This window comes from Bufo bufo, chromosome 10 (genome assembly GCF_905171765.1).
Source record: "Bufo bufo chromosome 10, aBufBuf1.1, whole genome shotgun sequence".
NCBI lineage: Eukaryota > Metazoa > Chordata > Amphibia > Anura > Bufonidae > Bufo > Bufo bufo.
In genome coordinates, this window is record NC_053398.1 from 67,423,378 (window position 1) to 67,432,530 (window position 9,153).

Sequence of the window (9,153 nt, forward strand, 5' to 3'; positions counted from 1 at the left end):
ATCTTTGTTCAAGTTGTTACTTTCTGATTTCATCTTTTGGTCTGGTTCACTAGCATATACTATATTAAAGGGGTATTCCCATCTGCAAGATCATCTCAAATGTTTACACTAGTGCCATATATCACTTTTGTAACTTGCTTCTATTTAAAATGCAGCCATTTTGATATATTCCTTTCTCTTACCCGATTGTTTTCATCTGGTAACCCATAGATATGGCCACAGCTGCATCTAAGGGCTGCGCTTGCGCAGACTGCTCTCACTTTTCACACAGGTGCCTGGCAATTCAGACAAGTGCACGCATGCTGCCGCGCATACAGTCTTTCCTCACTGCCACATTGTCCCTCCCCCACCTGCAGCCCTCAATGTGCTGGTTTATTTTATAGATGGCCCTATTGAGCGAGCAATCCTCCCCTTTCATGTGCTGGCACAGATGTCAGCTGTTTAACCCCTTTGCCACAGTCCATAGGGACTGCTGTATGGAAGGGGCTACAAGGGAGGGAGCTCCCTCCAATCAGCCACTGCTGTTGTGGCAGCAGCTGATGGTTACCATGGCAACCGGCTAACTCAGGGATCAGCAACCTTCGGCACTCCAGCTGTTGTTAAACTACAATTCCCAGCATGCTCCATTCATTTCTATGAGTTCTGAGAAGAGCAGAGCAAGTATGCATGCTGGGAGTTGTAGTTTCACAACACCTGGAGTGCCAGAGGTTGCCTACCCCTGGCTAACTTCACAGGTTTCCTGTTTGCCATGGTAAGGCTGCATTCACACGTCTGTGGTGTGTTGCGGACCCGCAAATTGCAGGTCCGCGACACACCCACCCTGCACCCCCGTAGAAATGCCTATTGTCTGCAAGCTGCGGACAAGAATAGGACATGCTCTATCTTTTTGCGGAGCTGCAGACCCAAAGATCGGGGCCGCGCACTGCAAATGCGGACAGCACACTGTGCTGTCTGCATCCATTCCATCCCCATAGAGTGAATGGGTCCGCACCCGTTCACAAAATTGCGGAACGGATGCGGACCCATTTTGCCAACGTCTGAATGGAGCCTAAAGCTGAGCCGGATCAGGCTTTTGCTAAAGGCAGAAGTCTGATCAGACTAAATGTCAATACACTATATAGTCCACTGTAGTGTATTATATAGGCATCGGACCCGCTGGATCTTCAAGACAATTTTATTTTGTCAATGTAGCAGAGCTGTATATAAAGCTGTTCAGCCACAGTGCTAGTGGGGGGAGGGAATAGGGGAATAGACAGATGTAGCAGAGCTGTATGAAGTTTTTCAGCCAAACTGATAGGGGACTGGGGAAGACGCATGTAAATGAGCTGTATACATCTATACAGATACATAGTGTAAGGTTTATACACAACTGTAGTACAGGTGTAAAGGAAACGGATCTGAATCAGTGCTGGTGGGTGGGGGTTTGTCATGTTTTATGGGAGTCAAAGGCACACATTACAAGTCTACTAGCTAACCTGCTTTTGGGCTAATGTATATTATGGAATTATAGTTTTTGCTGCCCAGAATGGGTTTGTAAAAGATGACAGATTGTGTCTAACTGTGCATGACGGCCACATTTTACTGTATACTGAGCTGTTTTATGTCACCTTACATCACAAAGTAATTGCAAGCGATCAAAGTCATTGGCACTATTTTGGGGTGCATATCGGTCATCATCCCACAAAAAATGACCCTACCTAAGATAATCGCCCAAAAACTATGGCTCTCAGAATATGGAGACAAAAACATGACTTTGTTTCAAAAATCATTGTGTAAAACTTGCATAAATAAAAAATAATATACATATTGGGTATCGCAGCGTCTGACAACCTGGCCTATAAAAAATAACACATGATCTAACCTGTCAGATGAATGTTGTAAATAAACTGTGCCAAAACAGCCATTTCTTAACTTTCCTCAAAAAATGTAATCGAGCAACCAAAAATCATATGTACCCTAAACTAGTAGCAACAAAACTGCCACCCTATCCCGCAGTTTCTAAAACAGGATCACTTTTTTTTGGAGTTTCTACTCTAGGGGTGCATCAGGGGGGCTTCAAATGGGACAGTGTCAAAAAACAGTCCAGCAAAATCTGCCTTCCCAAAACCTTATGGCATTCCTTTTCTTCTGCCCCCAGCCGTGTGCCCGTACAGCGGTTTACGGCCACGTATGGGGTGTCTGTAAACTACAGAATTGGAGCCATAAATGAGTTTTGTTTGGCTGTTAACCCTTGCTTTAACAGGAAAATGATTAAAATGGAAAATCTGCCCAAAAAAATGAAATTTTGAAATTGTATCTCTATTTTCCATTAATTCATGTGGAACACCTAAAGGGTTAACGACATTTGTAAAATCAGTTTTGAATACCTTGAGGGGTGTAGTTTCTAGAATGGGGTCATTTTTGGTTGGTTTCTATTTAAGTCTCACAAAGTGACTTCAGACCTGAACTGGTCCATAAAAAGTTGTTTTTTGAAAATTTGAGAAATTTTTAAGATTTGGTTCCAAACTTCTAAGCCTTGTAACGCCCCCCAAAAATGTCATTCCCAAAATGATCCAAACCTGAAGTAGACATATGGGTAATGTAAAGTAATTCTTTTTGTAGGTATTACTATGTATTATAGAAGTAAAGAAATTGAAACTTGGAAATTAGAAAATTCTAATTTTTGGGCAAATTTGATTGCATTTTGTATAAAAAAATATAAATTTTTTTTTACTCCATTTTACCAGTGTCATGAAGTACAATATGTGACGAAAAAACCTTCTCAGAATGGCCGGGATAAGTCGAAGCGTTAAGTTATCACCACATAAAGTGACACTGGTCAGATTTGCAAAAAATGGCCTGGGCAGGAAGGTGAAAATCAGCCTTGTCCCTAATGGGTTAAACATCATAACATTGACCATTATGATCAGAAATGCTAAAATAAGCTTTACTATAATCCTGACTTAAAATGTGATTTAAATGGATCATTTTCTGATAATACATTCCCTTTAACATATCAGTTTTTTTTTACTCTAATTTTCTGTATCAATATATAAAAAAACATAAAATCCAGAAGTTTTTGCACTGGCCACTAAGATAAAAGGTGCTATTTCTTGGTCTGTAAAGATCACTTTACTGCAGTTACCTGCTTATCTATCCTTTCTAATCCTGCCTGTAATACCACCTGTGTATAGATAACCGAATCTACCATTCACAATAGGTGACTGTCAAAGCTCATCTAGTCTTCCATTCACATCTGTACAGGTCAGAGCCTACAAAACTCTCATATAATTCAATAGGGTCAGCTTCAGTCCATTGTGTCTATGGCCCATATGGTTACTAAAGCAATTTTCTTAATGCTTTCAAAATGCTGTTAACAGCTCATGCAGTATGACAGCCACCAGAAAATAGAATACGGAAATGTAGAATTAGGGAAAAAAGATGTGTTCCATCTAGTTTTAACTGGCAGCTGACATTTCTGGTCACTACCTTTTAACAACATTCTCAGTGCCGAGAGCCCTGTTGCCCTTTCGGAGTGGTTGACTGAGCAGGGGCCCAGGGAGGCCTGACTTGTGTACAGTGCTGCAAGCTACAATACCTCTAGAAGTTAGGCACTTGATGGTATGCTGGTGTAGACATTATCCACATAGAGATGGTAACCCTGGTTCAGTAGTGGGTGTGCTAAATTTCTCTAACTCTGGGGATTCAATCTGGGTGTCCTTCCCTTCCTATACCCAGTGCTGCTTTTGTACATACTTTTTAATGCCATACCTTCTTGGGCAGGTATTAAATCTCAGCCTGATAGAATGTTAAATATGAAAATAATAAACTCTTTATTAAACTCAATCAGAAGTGCAGAGAGGGATCAAGTAATAGACCATCTGACACCCTGAAAGCCTGACTAGTAACCTGTGTGTCAGGCTAACACTCATTGTGGGAACACACTGATAAACGTGTAGCCTGTACCAACAGGATAATGATAACACTACACTAAATGCAGGGACTGACAGTACTGATCTAATCCACTTAGTAATTTCTATTGCTCTGTGTTTGAGCTATACGGTGGATAGTCAGTGCAGTTGGAGCAGCTGTACTGGGTCCTGGTACACCCTAATAGCGCTACCCTGATAAGTGAGCGGTATGTGACGCTTCGATACGCTCAGTCAGGCAGCCGGTGTGAATGGATTATCACTTGTTTAAGCTGCCCTATTTATTGAGCGATGAATGACACAAATCGCTCTACGTGTTTCTACATGACTCGTGTCATCAGGAGCGAACATAATTTGTCAGTGTCGTATATAAGTGAAGCTGCCGCATTGTAGCGTGCATACATCGGCGCTGTGATGGCTGTATGCGGCCAAACACGCCGGATATAAATAATCTAACACCCGCCCCCAGAAGGTGTGTGCCGGCGTCAGTCACCAATCAGGGACGGAGGCGCGTGCTCTGACACGCTCCCTGACGTGACCGTCGCACAATAGAGTGTAATACACTAACTGGGAGGAGCGCAAGTATGCTCGATTATATGGGGAACACTCAAATGCGGTATGTATAATCGAGTGACATCGCTGTGAAGAATTGATCAGGATGTATAAAGGAAGCCTATGTTAGAGAAGTGACAGTTTAATACATCAAATACAACCACAGACAGCCATATTAAATGGGGAAGACACTTAGAGTGAAATATACCACCCCATGCATATTACGGGATAACATATTTAAGGACACACTCTGCATATGTCACCACCAGAACATCTGGTAGTGACAGTGATGGACCATATCTACTGACCCATAATCTCTTAAAGCAGGAAAATGAAACTGCCTCATTTAATCCCTTAGGGTGTACAGTATCTAACTTAAAGATCCATTCGGTTTCTTTGCGGAGCAACTGCACATCAATGTCCCCTCTGCGAATGGATGTCACAATGTGTTCAATCCCCTGGACCTTCAGCACATCTGGATTACCGCCATGATGATCAGACATGGCGTGCCACGCTTATTTTTGATGTCAAGTAGATGTTCACCAATGCGTCTCCGCAGTTCACGTCTGGTCTTACCCACATACTGTACACCGCATTGGCAAGTAAATAGATACACAACTCCCACTGATGTGCATCTAATGAAAGATCTGATGGAAAATCTTTCCTTAGTCACATGACTAGTGAAGAATGTCCCTTTCATGATGTTGCCACAGAGAATACATGCTTCACATGGAAAGGTCCCAGTTAGTGTATTTTTAAGCCATGTATCAGGTGTTGGGTGTAGGTAAGTGCTATGAACCAGACTATCGCGTATGTTAGGACTACGCCGATATGTGATGGGGGGGGGGATATGCGATCTCACACTAAGGCCCATTTCACACGAGCGAGTATTCCGCGCGGATGCGATGCAGGAGGTGAACGCATTGCACCCGCACTGAATACCGACCCATTCATTTCTATGGGGCTGTGCACACGAGCTGTGATTTTCACGCATCACTTTTGCGTTGCGTGAAAATCGCAGCATGCTCCTCTTTGTGCGTTTTTCACGTAACGCAGGCCCCATAGAAATGAATGGGGTTGCGTGAAAATCGCAAGCAAGTGCGGATGCGGTGCGATTTTCACGCACGGTTGCTAGGAGATGATCGGGATGGAGACCCGATCATTATTATTTTCCCTTATAACATGGTTATAAGGGAAAATAATAGCATTCTGAATACAGAATGCATAGTAAAACAGCGCTGGAGGGGTTAAAAAAAAATAAAAAATCATTTAACTCACCTTAATCCACTTGCTCGCGTAGCCCGGCATGTCCTTGTGTCTCCTTTGTTGAAGGACCTGTGGTGACGTCACTCCGGTCATCACATGATCTTTTACCATGGTAAAAGATCATGTGATGACCGGAGTGACATCATCAAAGGTCCTAAAGAAAGGAGACAGAAGCAGATGCCGGCTGCGCTATCAAGTGGACTAAGGTGAGTTAAACATTTTTTTTAATTATTTTTTTTTAACCCCTCCAGCGCTATTTTACTTTGCATTCTGTATTCAGAATGCTATTATTTTCCCTTATAACCATGTTATAAGGGAAAATAATACTATTTACAGAACACCGATCCCAAGTTCGGGTTTGGGTACCAAACATGCGCAATTTTTCTCACGCGCGTGCAAAACACATTACAATGTTTTGCACTCGCGCGGAAAAATCGCGGGTGTTCCCGCAACGCACCCGCACATTTTTCTGCAACGCCTGTGTGAAAGAGGCCTTACTCACCAATATCAGGATCTGACTGTAAGATGGGCCAATGTCTCTGAAGGATCTCACTTACCTGTTTCTCTGCTTTATCGTACGTGGCTATAATCCTTGGAGTACTCTGACCATGCAGCCTTTGCTTGGGGACCAGTAGTTGATCACGGCTAACACTCATGGAGTGATGGTATGCTCTTTTGAGTGTTTGCTGAGGATAGCCCCTACGCATAAACCGTGTCCTCAGATCATTTGCGGCCACCTTGAAATCCCTAATTTCTGAGCAATTTCTCCTAGCCCTCAGGTATTGGCCCTTGGGAATACCACTCCTCAGGGCTAGGGGATGGCCACTATTCCACCTCAGCAGGCTGTTAGTAGCAGTCTGCTTGCGGAACAGATTAGTAGTGATCTTCTTATCTGTCCCCACAGCAACAGTCAGATCCAAGAATGTGATTTCACGCTCATTGATGTCAGATGTGAAGAACAAACCTAGCTGATTATTGTTGAGCTCAGCTATGAATTGGGTGAAACAATCCTTGGTCCCCTTCCACAGTATAAACACGTCGTCGATATATCTGATCCAGATTAATATCAACGGCGTATACTGCTCCATAGCTTCACTGAAGACGACCTCTCTTTCCCACCAGCCCAGGTAGAGATTTGCGTAAGTAGGGGTACACAGACTGCCCATCGCAACTCCCCTGAGCTAGTGGAAAATTTGACGGTCAAAGAGGAACACATTGTGACTCAGGACAAAGTCCAATAATTCCATCACGAAAGCGTTGTCGATTAAGATGTTCACCCCTCTGTTGAAGGAAGGCCCGCACAGCTAAACAACCAGTGTCATGTGGAATGGAGCTGTACAAGGCCTCCACATCTAGGCTAGCAAGCCAGGTGTCTTCATCACATTGAATACCCTCAAGGCGCTGTAGGACATCCATTGTATCCCGGGCAAAGGATGGTAAACTTGCCACAAATGGCCTCAGTATCACGTCAATATATGTACTAATATTGGCCATGAGGCTACCAATGCCGGACACAATGGGCCTGCCTTTCATCGGTGTGCTCTGTTTATGAAGCTTAGGTAAGCTGTAAAACACAGCACGAACCGGAAACTTCGGTAACAGGAAGTCCAATTCAGCTTTGTTAATAAGCTTATCCCCCAGGGCTTCATTGAGAAGTACAGACAATTGTTTTTTAAAAATAGGGGTCGGATCAGAGGGGAGGCGTCTATATGTGGTGGTGTCTTGTAGTATTCTGAGGCACATATCACAGTATGATTCCTGATCCATGATGACAATATTACCCCCTTTATCTGAGGGTTTAATGACTATATTGGAATCCCCCTCCAAGTCTCCCAATGCTTTTGTTTCATTGGGGCTAAGGTTTTCAGAGCCAAAGTACTGTCCCTTCAATTTATGAAGGTCCTGGGTGACAACCGAAATTAAGGTATCAATGGGCGTATTGTCATTCATAGAAGGAAACATTTTTTTTAAAAATCAAATCGTTTTTATTAAACAATAGATACATAATAAAACATAAAACAATACGTTGTGTTTTCTTTTCTTTACATTATCCACCGTGTGGAATCAGTGAACAACAGTAATCATAAATATATCACCACTCAGTTTTAACACGAATCCTTACAATACGTGTACACTTGCTAAAACAAATATTTTAGACATAGAATTACCATAACTTAACCCTCCCAACCTCCCTCCCCCCCTTACCCTGCCCCAACCCCCCCAACCCTAACAGCTGGTCTTGATCGTCACAAGCCTATATAACCACATGGGTATGAGATAACCATTCACTCCACATTTTATCAAACTTCTGAGGACACCCTCTCTTCACATACACCCCTTTTTCAAGTATCAGCATGTCATGCACCTTCCGTTCAAACTCACTCAGTGTGGGTGGACTCCCCTGGATCCACCTCATTGCTATATGTGGCCAGGAAACTGATTGCTATCTCCCCACAGCGACCTTAACCGGTTCAGTCCCTCCAATTTCAGACACATACCCCAGAATACACACCTTAGGATCTTTTTGAATTTTCAATGTCAGTTTACTATTAATCATATTTCTAACTTCCTCCCAATAATTACCAACTACTGGACAAGACCACAGCATATGCAACAAGTCTGCACCATCTTCCATACACTTTGGGCACTTGTCATCACTTCTTACTCCTATCTTTTTCAGGAACACCGGTGTTTTGTACACTCTATGTATGATAAATAGTTGGGACAGTTTGCCCTGTTCACTTAAGGACACCTTGGGGACTGCTTCTAATATATCTTCCCACTTATCCTTAGACATATCTCCCACGTCAGCCTCCCATTTTTTCATTCTTGAAAGCGGATATTCCTCTAAGAATTTTTCCAGTAAAAGAGCGTACACCTGTGATATTAACCCTCTTTTTCCCCCACCTGTCGGAAGAACAAGCTTATGAACCACCTCCATTTGAGCTATCTCACATCCTTTCCGCAACGTGACCTCAAGGGCATGCCTTATTTGAAGATATTTATAGAACCACTCCCTTGGAATTTTAAATTCCTGCTGCAGGTTTTGAAATGACTTACATATCTTGTCCTTAATTAATTGTCCAATTCTCGTCACTCCATAAGTTTCCCAGTTCCTAAGTCCTGGTATGGCAAATAGTTCTGGCAACAAGTGGTTCTTTCCAATAGGAGAAAGTTCACTAATACCTCCCACTCCTCTTAGCAGCTTCACTTTTGCCCAAACTTTTTTCATAAGTTCAATAAGAGGGAGTTTATCCCTCCCTGCATGCATTCCTGAGCCTTCTAGAATGCCCATGAGGTCACGACTGCCCAGCCAATGCTGCAATATCTGCCCAGTCATGTCCGGTGCTTGTAGATCAATCCATCCCTTAAAATGCTGACATTGGGAAGCCAAAAAATAAATCCATGCGTTAGGGACAGCCAGGCC